Below are 13,764 nucleotides of genomic sequence, written 5' to 3'. Positions count from 1 at the left end.
AAGGAGAAAATGGCCAAGAAAGCTTGGGTTGCTGCCATGGAGCTTGTTGCAGCTGCAGGGACGATGATAAAATGGAAACAATGGTGGTGAGAGCATTTCAAATATGAGTTCAATTGGCTGTTCATGGAGACTTCCACTGATGGAGGGTGAGCTGGCCAAGTGCACGTTGGCCCCATGCAGACCGTTGTCCCCACTGCAGTGTTATTATGAACTGTAGTTCTCTGCCTGTAATTACTCCCATCAATTACGTTGGATTTTAAACAACCACCACTACCTGTTCTCAGTTTTCTTCCTGAGATGGCTGAGCACATGTCGATTGCACCCACTGAGCGCTGTTTTAACTAAATGAGGGTGTCCAGTTAGCTGGCCATCGATTCTTTAATCCCAACCATCTCATTGCTCATGCTGTTTACGAATTACATTCATGCAAACAGAGGAACGAGTTTAGTCACGTACCTGCAAGTCGTGCGTGGCTGCTGTGAAGTGCTAAGATCTTTTAGTTGTTGCATGCATTTGTTTATGTGGTTTCATGGTGGCTTGGTTGATGATTCATGGTTGTTTTTTCCTTGTGCAGGTGTCCTTTGGCCAAATGCATGTTGCAGGAGTTCATTTCCACGTTCAGATCTGCACCTTCAAGCTGCTGCTGCTGAATTTTCACAAGACCAGAACTTGTTTTCACCATTGCTCCCAAACGGTAAACCAGATCAATCTGAAACTTGCTGAGCACGTTCCTATCATCATTATGCATCTCCCATAGCAAAATTACGATCAATGGATGCACCGATTTCGAGAAAAATGAAAAATGGCTAAAGATTTCAGAGATCAATTTCTCAGAAACCGTGCATCGGAATCGGCTGAAACTGCTTGGGTAGGTTACTATCACTCATATGCATATCCCCATGAAATAGGTTTTGAAACGGATGCACGAATATGGAGAAAATGAAAAAATGGCTGATGGTGATGGAGGCTGATTTCTTGGAAACCGTGCATCGGAATGGCCTGAAACTGCTCGAGCATGTTGCCATCATCCTTATACAATTCCCTGTGAAACGGTTTTTCAAATGGATGCATGGTTTTCAAATTAGAGCAAAAACAAATTATGTTCTAGGTATTTTTGCTTCAAGGCATTTTGCAGTTTTGTTGCATGGTATGAAAAATGAATTTGGGCTGTGATGCAGGTATGGAGATGATGGAGGAGGAGTTTGAAGATTGCAGGAGGACTTCTAAACCCTTGAGGAAGCTACCACGTTCGCCAAGCCACCTTTTTGAAATCCATTTCTAGCTTCCTACAATTTCTACAGGAACTTCCTGTAGAAGCACAATGAAGAAGCATAATGAGGTGGAAAAGATGATGGAAAAGGGTGAGGAATGGGAACATGGATGCTTGCAGGCATAACCAATGGATTCCAAGCTTTAGATCCCCTTCCAAAATCGAATCTGGCTCGCTTGAAGGTTCTACAGGATGTTTCCTGTAGAAATATAGAACTCCCTCTAGAAGGCACAAAAACTCCTTTGTCTTTGTTTTGAGTGATCCTCCTGACCTGCAATGTCATTGCTGCAACCTGAAATTATTCAATTGAAATCAGATTTATTTTTCTTTTTCTTTTTCTCTTTCTTTTTTGAAAAACAACTAGGGCGCCTCATGGAGGTTTTCACCCTAATTGCCTGCCCTGGGCGCCTCCAAGGGAGGTTTTCACCTAGAGATCTTATTCTCTTTTCTCTTTTTTCCAACCCATTGACCGCCTCATGGAGGTTTTCAATCAATGAGCCAATCTAAGGCGCCTCCGAGGAGGTTTTCACCTTAGATTTTTATTCTCTTCTTATTTTCATTTTTTTCTCTTTTTTCTTTTTTCTTTTTTTTTTCTCTACCCTACCCTACTTGAAAAACAAAATCATTTTCAAGTGTAAGAATACTTCCAATGGAGCCATGTGCACATCGAGATTAGTGAAAAAATGATGTGAAGGCTTGAAATGCATGCTTTGATGGCTATCCAGATCTCAGAGACAAAATGATTTGACTTTGAAGGGATCAAACATAGCTGAGGAAGAGAGTACCACTGCAACTTAGTGACCGTCTGAAACCATATATCAATATAGGTCTAATATCCTTGGTTCTTTCACTGATCTGAATCCTGTTTCATGTCTCCTTCTAACATGACTTTCTCATCATCCTCTTTTTGCTAATCTTTCTCCTGACTACATCGAGGGTTTGATGGTAACCATGAGGAAGCTTTCTCGACCTCTGATTCTGATCTTTTCTCTTCATCAAGTGCAGCCCATGGTTCTTTGATTTCCTCTTCCGAATCTTCTTTTGCCTTTGGTCCTCCAATGCTTTCAATATAGTCACTTTTTTGCAATACCCTTCCTGAGCTATGGTGAAGATCATTGAGCTCAAGAGGAGTCATTTGCACATGTTGTGCCTCAACTTTGCAATTGGGTTGAGCTACTCCATTGTATGGCTTTGGAAATGGTATGGGTAGTTGAGTGGAGGTGTGAAATTGAGATGGAGATGGATGGCATTGTGGTTGGGTAGGCATTTGGCGTTGCCTTGGTGGAGGAGTAGGCGATGGTTGTGGATGAGCAGGTGGTGGAGGAAAATAAGCGGGAGGAGTGTTGTATTGGGGCCTCCACCCCTGATGATGTGCATTCCACTGAGGTTGTGGCTGAGCATAAGAGTGAAACAAATGAGCAGTTGGTTGGGCATAATATGGATCTATGAAGGAACAAGGAGGAGGTGTGAACCAGGAAGGATGAGCAGGGGGACACCAAGAAGGCATGAAAGTGGCTTGGTAGGGGTCATAACAGGTCTCAGATGTCCCTTGCAATTCCTGCTGGTAAGATCTAGGTCCATGTGGCCTCCTTTGGTTCATATAATAGAGTGATTCAGTGGCTCCTTTGGCTCTCTGATATGCAGCTTTAATTTCGGGCAAGGAAGGCCACTGATCTGTAGGATGGTATTCTTCACAGACAAAACACACTTCTAGGGAGTGCATTGGACATTCGTCCCTAGGATGCTTTCTAGTGCACCTAGGAAAAAAAATGGCCAAAGCCCTCTTGGCTTCTTCTTGATTCTTTTGGATCCGCAAGGTATCCAGTTGCATGGCAAGAAACTGCCTCATATCACTCTTGAAATCTTCGATCTGATTTGTAAATTCATTTTTGGATAAGGTACTGCTCCCAACATTTCTGCTTGTATCCATTTGCTCCAGAGGAATGTTTTCCTCTTCTTCTCCCCTAGAGGTTCTTTAAATAGGCCTTGATGTCCACCTAGGGATTATTCTTAATCACAGCCATCGAAGAAGAGAGAAGGTTGGCTGTGTGAAGTACTGGGGAGGTGTTGTGCAAATATTTTTCTAAATTATCTCTACTCCTACAAGGCATGAAAGGAAATCTTTTTGGTTGATTTTTGCTTTTTTCTACTTCTACCTGCAAAACTGAAATAGATTGAACTGCAACTAACTATCTTGCTAAAATGAAAATGCGGAATTGAAATGAAAGTAGGAAAGGACTAATCTATTTTGCTCAAATGAAATTACAGGAATGAAATGCTAATCTACGCTTGCAGAATTGAAATGCTAATCTACGCTTGCAGAAATGAAATTGCGGAATTGAAATGCTAATCTATGAAAGCGGGAAATGCTAATCTACTTTTGCATAAACGAAATTGCATAATGGAAATGAAATAAACTACTTAGCAGAAGATTGTAGTGGAAAATAGAAGAAAAGCAGCAATCACCAATACTCTGACGCTTCCCCGGCAACGGCGCCAAAAATATGGTGGGCTCCAGTATTGTAGCAATAATGCTACAACTCCTGGAACTCCCTTCTTTAATTTTATCAACCCGGTAGTTCGTAACAAACTTGGAAGCGACGGTGCTGTATGCACAAGTACTAGCTCTTGCCGCAGTTGTCACTTGGTCAGCTGGCACAAGTCCACTAGGAGATTAACCCAACTTCTATGAGCTCTTAGAATAAGCTTTTTAATTGATGGATGAAAGCTAACTCGAAGGAAGCTAATCTAATTGCAAAAAGAAACTGAAAGCCAAAAAGAAACGCAAACCCTAGCAAACCCTAATTCTACCAGCTAGTCCTACTCACGCAAAGGAGAGCATGCGAACTTCTAAAAGAGATGCCATTACTTCTATGAAGGTAAAATACATGTGTCTAGACTACCTCTATCTGAAGAAAACGTCTTTTTGTATTTTTGTTTAAGTTGTTGGAATTATCATGCATGTGCTTCTAACTATTTTTTACTGTGCAGAGGTTGATCAAGGAGGAGAAATGCTTGGGAAAGGTTGGGAAGGTTCAGAGAGGGTCAAAGGGGTCCCTAACACCCTTCCAGAGAGTCTCACAAAGTTTGGCTGCCAAGAAACCGTGTTTATGAGCTTCTACAGGAAGTCTGCAGGGGTTCTACAGGATGTTCTGTAATTCTTCTACAAGATGTTTCGAAATAGGATTTTGGAGCATGGATGGAGGGAAAAAGATGGAGGAATGAGTATGGAGGTGAAATAGGGGTGTGAGGATGTCTAGGACTTGGTGGATGAGGCTAAGGAGCGATTGGATTTGTTCAAGGATGGAGGAAGCGATGATGCACAAGAATGTAGGAATTAGGGCAAGGTGGGGAAAGTATGGCAAATGAAGGGTACGAATCATGGACTAAGGGTTGGAGCAGATTATCTGATGGATTATGGGTAGATAGAGAAGGATAACAGGTTCTCTGCAAGTTATTTTTCGAATTTAACAAATGAAGACTTGGAAAATCAAGAACCTAATTACCTTGACCTAATCGGACCTAGATAATAGCGAAAGAAATGGAACAGAAGTTCATTTGCACAAAATGAGATGAACTAACTATGAAACTAAGCAATCATAACCCTAAGCATGCAATCAAAACTGATATCAAGTTTGACAACTAAGAATCCAACACTAATACTTGCATGGTGAAGCAAAACAACGTTTTTGTGGGCAGCAAGGTCACCTTTGTCCCAACTCACGATCCCACTGAGGGAGAGGTAAGATCATAGGTGCTTGAGCCCCTTTTTCCAAGGATCCTTTATGTTATTAATCTATCCAAATCAATCTGAACACGAAAATCTACTTTAATCATCAAAAGCAACCTAAATAACACGACAAGTTTTAAATCTAAATAGCCGATTTTACTCTAAGAATGCAACAAAGACACATGAAAGTAAACAAAGGAGGTATTGGGCGCTTGAGATGGGCCCAACCCCAAGAGCTACAGCCTCCTAAGAGAGATTTAGAGCTGGTGCAAAGCTGGATTCATCTTTATTGAGCAAGAAAAGAAGAGTTACATCAAAACTGTCCACAATGGAAACTTAAAAGTGTGCTGAAAGCAAAGCTAATCTACTTCACAAAAATCGAAGTACAAACTAGCTAACTTCTGCCTACAAAATGACTAACCATTGGCTACAAAATGAATAACCACTAGCTAACCAAAATGAGGCCCTAAGCCTTCTTATTTATACAAATTGAGGACCCCAACAGTCCTCCTAAACATTAGGGACTCGGCTGCCCAAGACTTGTAGTTAACAACAGTCCTACTTGACTTGCTTGGCTGCCCTTGTGCTGATTTATTTGGTGGCCCTTGAACTCTGAGCTGATGGTGGAGAATTCGAGGTAAGGGCCCATAAATGAAGGGGACACCTTCCTACAAATCCTCCCCCTTGTTCTCCCACGAATTTGGCTGCCAAGTGCTCATTAAGTCCTTCAATTTTGTCTCCAAATTGACCAAAAAGGCTACACAAAGCACACATTAGACTTGTTGGCATAATGACTAACCCAATTCACTCTATTAGCATAAATATAATAAAAAACATGCAATAAAATAATGATAATGATGGATTAAGTCGAATTAGGAGGTTGAATGAGCCCAAATAATTATCCATTTTTGGGGCTCATCACCATTAGAGCTGATTATCTTTCCTAGTTTCCCTGCAATACCCCTTAATTCAACTTCCTTTCCTTCCATAGAAAATTTCATGAAAGGTTCTTGAAAATTAAAAGCTATTGTACCCAAGGATTGTATCCATTGGACTCCTAGTACAACATCAACACCTCCCATTGGAATGGAAAGCATTGGGCTAGTCAATACATATTCTCCCATGGATAGCTTGATATTACGGCACTTTCCAAAGAAATTTATTGTTCCTCCATTTGCAATCATCACTTGACACTCTGGTGCTGGATATAGGAAGCAATTCAATTCTTTTGCTACCCTACAATGAATAAAATTGTGGGTGCTTCCTGAATCAATCAACACTATTACCTTTTTCTTCTTGATTTGTCCTTCTATCTTGATGGTTTGAGGAGTGGTAATTCTCGCCAATGCATTACAAGATATGGTCGGATTTATTTGTTCTTCATCTAGGCTTTGTTCTTGGAGTATATCTTCTTCTTTTGACCTTTCTTTCTCCTTTTCTTCTTCCTCTTCACAATCTATGTAGAATAATTTCTTCTCAGCAGACTTATGACCTTTAGTGTATTAGCTATCACAACTGTAAAAAAGCCCTTTTGCTCTTTTTTCTTCCAATTGTTGTGGTGTCAACCTTATAGGTTGTGGAAGACTAGGGGAAACAACAATTCTGTCTTTATAGTTGTGAGTGGTATGCTTCCTGGTTGCCATAATTTTTCTTTCCATTTTTCTTACTAACCTGAATGCCTTCTCTAATGAATCAGGTTCCCAAAGGCGAACATCATGTTGGATATTATCCTTTAAAGACCCTATGAACACATCAATCCTATGCTCCTCTGGAATATCTTTACCCTTATGTTCAATTTTTGGAAATCCTCATTGTACTCCATTACTGAACCCTTTTGTTTGAGACTTATCAATTGGCTAAAAAGAGTGTTGCTTTTTGTATCTTCATAATGTGCTATCAATTCTTCCGTAAAAATTGCCCAAGTGATAAATTGTTTATGAGAGCAAAGCCATTGATACCATACAAACTGATTTGGTTCCAAATATACAGTTGCCATACGTACCTTTTGTGCATTTTGCACATTATTGAGATCGAAGAATTGCTCCATCTGTAATATCCATGTGGTGGGATCCTTGCCATCAAACTTCCTCATATCTATTTTTGGAATATTGTGATTCTTCGATCCAACATTAGCATCTATGGAATCATGATTAACATTTCTTTTGTTCTCATCATTAGTTTCCTTTACTACCTTTTCACCATTACTGACCCTTTCTTGTAGCAACTTCTTCAATTCTTCCATGTCTGTCTTCAAATCTATCTTCAAATCTGCCATGTCTCTCTTCAAATCTGTCTTCGAATCATCCATATTAGCTTCCATGCCCTTTATCTTAGATTCCACACCATTTACCTTAGATTCCACGCCACTTATCTTAGCTTCTGTTAGCTTTTGTGAGCATGACATTTGTTGCACTTGTTCTTGTAATTTTGATATATCATGTAGCATTTCTTCCTCTTCTTCATGAGTCATGCTAGATCTTTCAGGTTCCTTACTAGGTTTTTGCATTTTCTTTCCTCGGGGCATCAGTTACTGATAATAATGCTTTACTATTCCCTTTGAATTCCGTTAAACCAAGCTTGCACAAAAATTTAAAAAAAAACTACACACCTTTTTTCACTTTATAGAAGCCTGATATTGAATCTAATGTATCTCTGTAATTTCAGATAATCCAGTTTTGAAATTGCTACCTGTAGTATCCTTCTTTTTCCTCTTTCCAATGCCACAAGTCTGAGCCAAATTGGATTCTCCAAGGAAGAGTTATGTGAAATCTCCCACAGTGACTTGCTTTTAGACTAGTTTAGAAGATTGAACTTGTACGACGTGCCACGAGTCACTGTTTCAACCTTTGAATCTAAAATGCACCCACACAAAACTACAGTCTGTCCTCTTTCTGTACCTTCTTACGTAATTTCAATCTGATCCCCAGAGAGAAAGTTATGACGACTTTCCCCAGGTCACCTGTTTTGAATGTAATTCAGGATTCTGCAAAAAGACCAACTTCCTCAGATCATATATCCACAAATATCGCACAAAAAATATCTAAAATTTGGACCCAAGGTTCAACGCGATTTCTTCTCAAATGGGTTTTTTTGCGACTTCTGAAACGTCACAGAAAAAAAGTTATAGCGAAAATGCCACGATGACCTGTTTGGAGCAGCGAAACCCTAGAATCCAAAGCTCTGATACCAAATGTTATGAAACCAGCTCAAGAAAAGATAGAAAAGATAGATCAACGCCTTATAATTCAGCCTCTTCAAGGCGGCAACCTCCTTTACATTACATAAATGAACAATTCTTGGATGATACAAATGACAAAATCTCCTTTCTATATACAGGAATCTAAGGAGTCACAATATAATCCAGTCGACCTAACAATAATAATATAAAGCCACAAAAATAACAATAGAGGGATTCTATGGGGCACAGAAATAACAATATGGGGGTAATAGGGGCACAACAATATAAATAAGGGGTATAACTACAATAGTAATGGGGTAATCACTAGTATTATAGGGACCCAACAGAGACAAAATCATCAATCAAATGAACAAGTTTAATTCATTCTTTGAGATTAACAGTTGAAGAAGTAGGACAAATTGTTTAGTTTAAAAAGAAATGTCATAAGAATCATTGGAAGCTATGTGAATGAAAGATTGAACTACTTTGATTATTGACATAGAAAAGGTAAATGATAAAAAGGAATTGATTCTTACAATTTAGGATAAGATAACAAAGGTGAAGAATGTGGAAATGGGATTCAATATCCAATTTTATCCAATTGCAAATTTAGTTTACCTTATACATGGACAACTGAAATTCAGAGTGGTAAAAAACTTTTCATGGGGTTTGGGACACATGACCAATAATTAGGAAGAAATGAATGGCCTGTTGCAAGGTTTAGTTATGGTCAAAACCATACGAGTGACCAATATTAACATCTTGGGGGATTTTCTCATTACCATTCAACATTTACATAAAGGAACTTGGTTAAGAGACAAACACTTGGAGAATCTTCTAAAGAGAAAAATGCAACTTATGGATGAATTTTCTCATTTTTTCCACATCCTAAGAAGCCAAAACATAGAAGCTAACTAGAGTGCCAACGACATGTGCCTTGGGTAATTAGAAACAAATGAAGAATTGGGGTGGTGGAACTTGACATAACCTCAAAGTTTGTATGAAACTAAGTAAGGCTCCATGGTCTATGTCCAAAAACTAATATTCATTACTAAGGGGTATACCAAAATTAGATCATAATGTTTACAAGGAACATTAAGAAAAATAAGGATGGGGTCGCAACTGCTATTGTGGCATCTCAATGTATTTGAAGTATGCAAATGAGGAAACCCCAAATCTATTGGAATGAAAGAGTACATTCCAGTGGCCATAATACAGTTGTAGAGAAGGATTCCCACTTCAAGTGACGATTACATACTGTAGACATGATTTTGTGAAGAGAAATGCAACCATTACTCTCCTTGCATGTGGGATAGAGAGGTGGGGTCATAAATCTATTGAGCAATAAGCCCACAGGAAGAGAGGACTTTCCAATTTGTTTTTTTGTTTGGTGATAAAACGTCACAGGTTGTGGAAAATTATGTGGAATCCATGTCAATTCCATGTAGGTGACTCACTTCTTGTAATTGAGAGTCCCCCTTTCACAGTTAATTATACCTTATAGATCAAGTTGAATTATGAGAATAAACTTGACTCTTGCATAATTGGATGGCATTCGAGTAGTTCCTAATTTATGATCCTTTGGTAAGATGAGGAGGTATTTATTGTAATTGGGCCTAGGATTGACCTCTAGAACAATGAACTGGGGCAAAATTCAAAGAAAATGACATTGGTAATGTCATGGATAAGCTAAATTGGGTGGCGTTGAATGCAAGTGCACACTTTTGTTCACTAGATCCTATGACTCAACCACTTGCAGATCAACACGACCTTGTAACTAACTTGACAAGACTTTGTGTCCATGGGATGAACTTTCATCAATCAATGAGAAGAAAAAGAACTCGTTCCTTCAGGGACTCGAGGCTTACAATTCATGTTGTTTCTCACATCAACAGGGAGAAAAGACATAGTAGAGGGTCATAATTTTATGACGCTAAGAGGAGGGAAGAAATCATAATGTGGAGAGGCCAAGAATGATTAGTACTTTAGAGGATTTTCAAGGTATAAAAATGTGCCTCCTAAAGAAAATAATAAAAAATAGTAAAAATTCTAAAATAAGAGTAAGGAAAAGAAAGAAGACTACTTTTTTATTATATTTTCGACTTATATCCTTATAGGCTTACTTAAAGTTGAAGTGTGGGAACTTCTTGGGCACATAATTTAGTTACGTATCCATATGATTGTTAATTTGGTAGCTCACAGATAAATTCCCTCCTTTGGACAATCATCCTCATCATGAAAGACCTCTCCTAGCACTTGGAAGTATTTAATTTGGTTAAGGAAAAATGTATTTTTAATATGGAAACCCACAAGTGCACAAAAGGGAAAGTCGGCCCTAATGAGAAATTCGAAACCCTTGGAATCCTATAAATACAGGTCAAGTGAACCTCATTTGGACATGATCATCAAACATCATCTTCTTCTCCCTTCTTTAGATTGGATGATATAGGTCTGAGGTTGTTTTGCGGAATTGGTTCATACATGTTCGAAATTGCAGGGTATGAGCTCACATGTGTGAAGTATGGTTTTTGGTTTGTAGTTGCAAGGCTGGAACATGGAAACTTTAGTTTCAAGCACTTGCCTGTAGTATGCTCCTTGTGGATGGAGCATTCCAGCAACACTGATGGTCACTAGCCCGTTGTGACTGTGACCTAAGGTTTTGATAATAGTTAATCGTAGACTGGAAAACTATGATATGAAGCATATATGGCTATTGGGATCATCTCTCATATATTATTTGGTTGGTTTTTTCTAGATAAACTTGTGATTGTTGAACTAGAATATTGTACTCTCTCTTTACTGAACATTTTATGACAATCTAATAAGAAGAATAATTTTAAAGGGTTTCTCCCTTGTGGGGTTTTTCTTTGGCCTCTGACCAAATCATGGTGTCTCTATTTGTGCATTCTTTTCTTCTATTGTTCTTTTTACTATTCTATTGAGTAGTAGATGTTACTGTTCTTTCTACATAATTGTTACTGATGTTATGATGATATGGGGTGAATGCAATGTAAATGGTGAAAATTTTGTTAATGTAATTATCCAAAGCAAAGAAAAATACTTCCATAAGAAATATTAACATCGTATCAGAGCTGGGGTGAAGAAAAGTCATTAAATATCACCCATGCGAAGACACCATTGATGGAAGGAAGAGAAATGGTAGAGACCTGAATGAATTCTAGGAATTGAAGGAAACCCTAGACAATTTGGTTATTAGGGTTTGATGGATAACATGAGGTTAGAGTTTGGAAAAAACCTTGGAGTATGACAAAGGATTGAGTTATATAGTCTCGAAAACCTAGCATGATCAGGGAGAAGTTATAGATTTAGTGTAACCCTAGATGGGATAATATCAATTAGGCCTGATTGTTGATGAAGATTATTGGAAATATTGAAGGTAGAATTGCATATGGATAATTGAATGTAATAAATATTGAAGGTTGGTTCAAGAGGGAGTTTATCACCTCTCATTAAAGATGAGTACCTTTTTTGATTTATTTCTTCATGAAACTATTCTTGTTTAAATTAATTGTTTTGATTCTTCCTGCATGAATATTTGAGTATTTGAATACTTCTAACCTCTATATGAGATGTGATAAACAAATCCTTCTTGAGGATAATCTAAGGTGCCTTTGAGGAAAATTAATTACCTATCATTTAATTGTCAACCCGAGGGTTTCATAAAACTTGTGAAGCATGCATGCACTGTATATGCTAGAAATTAACTTTCAATTTAGACCAATATAACTACCAAACCAAATAAAAACAAACCAAATTCACGTATTCTAATTGAACAATAAATTCAAAATAAATTATAGTACAATTATAGTACAACATGTGGAATTGAAATCTTAATCTATATCACTTGCAGGAATTGAAATTGCATGAAATGAAATCTACTCTAAGGGATAATGTGTGCATTATCAAATAACGATCCTATGAAATAAATAATCAAAACCACATGACATGGAATGAAAGAAAAAACAATCATTCTTAACCTCTCAGGTAAGAAAAGATATGAAAGAAAATAAAAACAAGATATGAAAGCAAATAAAAACAATCACTCTTGACCTCGATATATGAAAGAAAATAAAAACAATCGCTCTTAACCTCTAGATATGAAAGAAAATAAAAACAATCGCTTTTAACTTCTAGATATGAAATAAAATAAAAACAATCACTCTTAACCTCTCACACAGGAAAAGATATGAAAGAAATAAATCTTAATCTATGAAATACAATAAATCTCACACATTGTAGGTGGCCAATCAAAAAGCATGAGAGATGGCAAGTTCAGAGTCTCCCAATGCAAGCATTACTAGAAAGAGATGAATATGACTCATGAAAATGGTGCTAAATCTAAATTCCATTCATAAGTAATCTTAAATTGGACACCTGTGTATCTCAAACTTAATACATGCCTTTGGAAGGAGGAAGCTCTCTTATTTATACAAAAACATAAGAATCTACCTCATTAATGGAGGTCCATTATTCCCTCCCTAGATCCCTAGAAAACCTCATATAGTTATAACTCAAATAAGTAATGATGAGACACATATAGAGTTACAACTCAAATAGGTAATGATGAGACACATATCCTCTTTGACCTTTATCCAAATATTCTTCCATATCTTGAAGGGAATTAGAATTTCAGCATTGGAGGCCACATAAGGGTGCCTTCGAAGCTTCCAAATGACCTACACATGTCATGAAACTCAAGCCACTTTTAAGTATTAGCAAGTATATGTTATTTTTCTAAGTTTTAACCATAAATTCACTTGAAATACTAGAAACCATTTTGGAAAACACAAAGGTAACCCCATGTAATCATGAACATGGAGGCTAATGAAAGATTATATGGCTATGAAGTTGTGACATGTGAGTGAAATGGTGGCGATAAAGGTGAAAGTGGATGATATTTTGAAGACATTTTGGAGACTCTACAGGTGTAGGAAAATAGAAATAGTGCATAAAGAGAAGAGCTAGTGCTGGAACAAGAAGAGGTACTTGATGAAAGCTTTTGCAAAGTTGACAAAGTAGCATGAAATCTGCAAATTACAATAGGCAACTGCTACATCTGCCAATGAAAAATAAGTGCTACAAGTTGCTAAGGTATCCAAATATTATAAGGTATTTATAGTATATTGTTTCAAAGTTATGATTTAGCTGCAAGATTGGATGGAAAGTTAATCCCTGAGGTATGACACGAATATCACCTTCATAAATGACTCATGCATGTTAGTCACTTACATATGAAAGTAAGTTTGATGCACTTGATATTTAACAAGTATCTTACATTTTATTAGACATGGTGGATTTCCTGATTTTATAAAGCGGGATAGAAGCATTGATTTTAATATATGGTAACATGATGCTATTGTCAATGCTTGCAATAAGCATGGTAACCCTCATGATAATAATTTGGAAGTAAGATTGATACGTAGGAGCTTGTAACTATCTTATTGTTGAACTTGATAAGGTTTTGATGAGCTATAACTGCTATGATAACTTAACCACATAGTAAATTTTATAATGTGACAAAGATGGATGCCCTAACTTGACGATGTTAGAATTTTGAAAAAAAGT

Source organism: Pinus tabuliformis, chromosome 5_1 (genome assembly GCF_031772625.1).
Source record: "Pinus tabuliformis cultivar Carrire ecotype Pingquan chromosome 5_1, CPIR1, whole genome shotgun sequence".
Classification (NCBI taxonomy): Eukaryota; Viridiplantae; Streptophyta; class Pinopsida; order Pinales; family Pinaceae; genus Pinus; species Pinus tabuliformis.
This window is presented reverse-complemented; position numbering follows the sequence as displayed.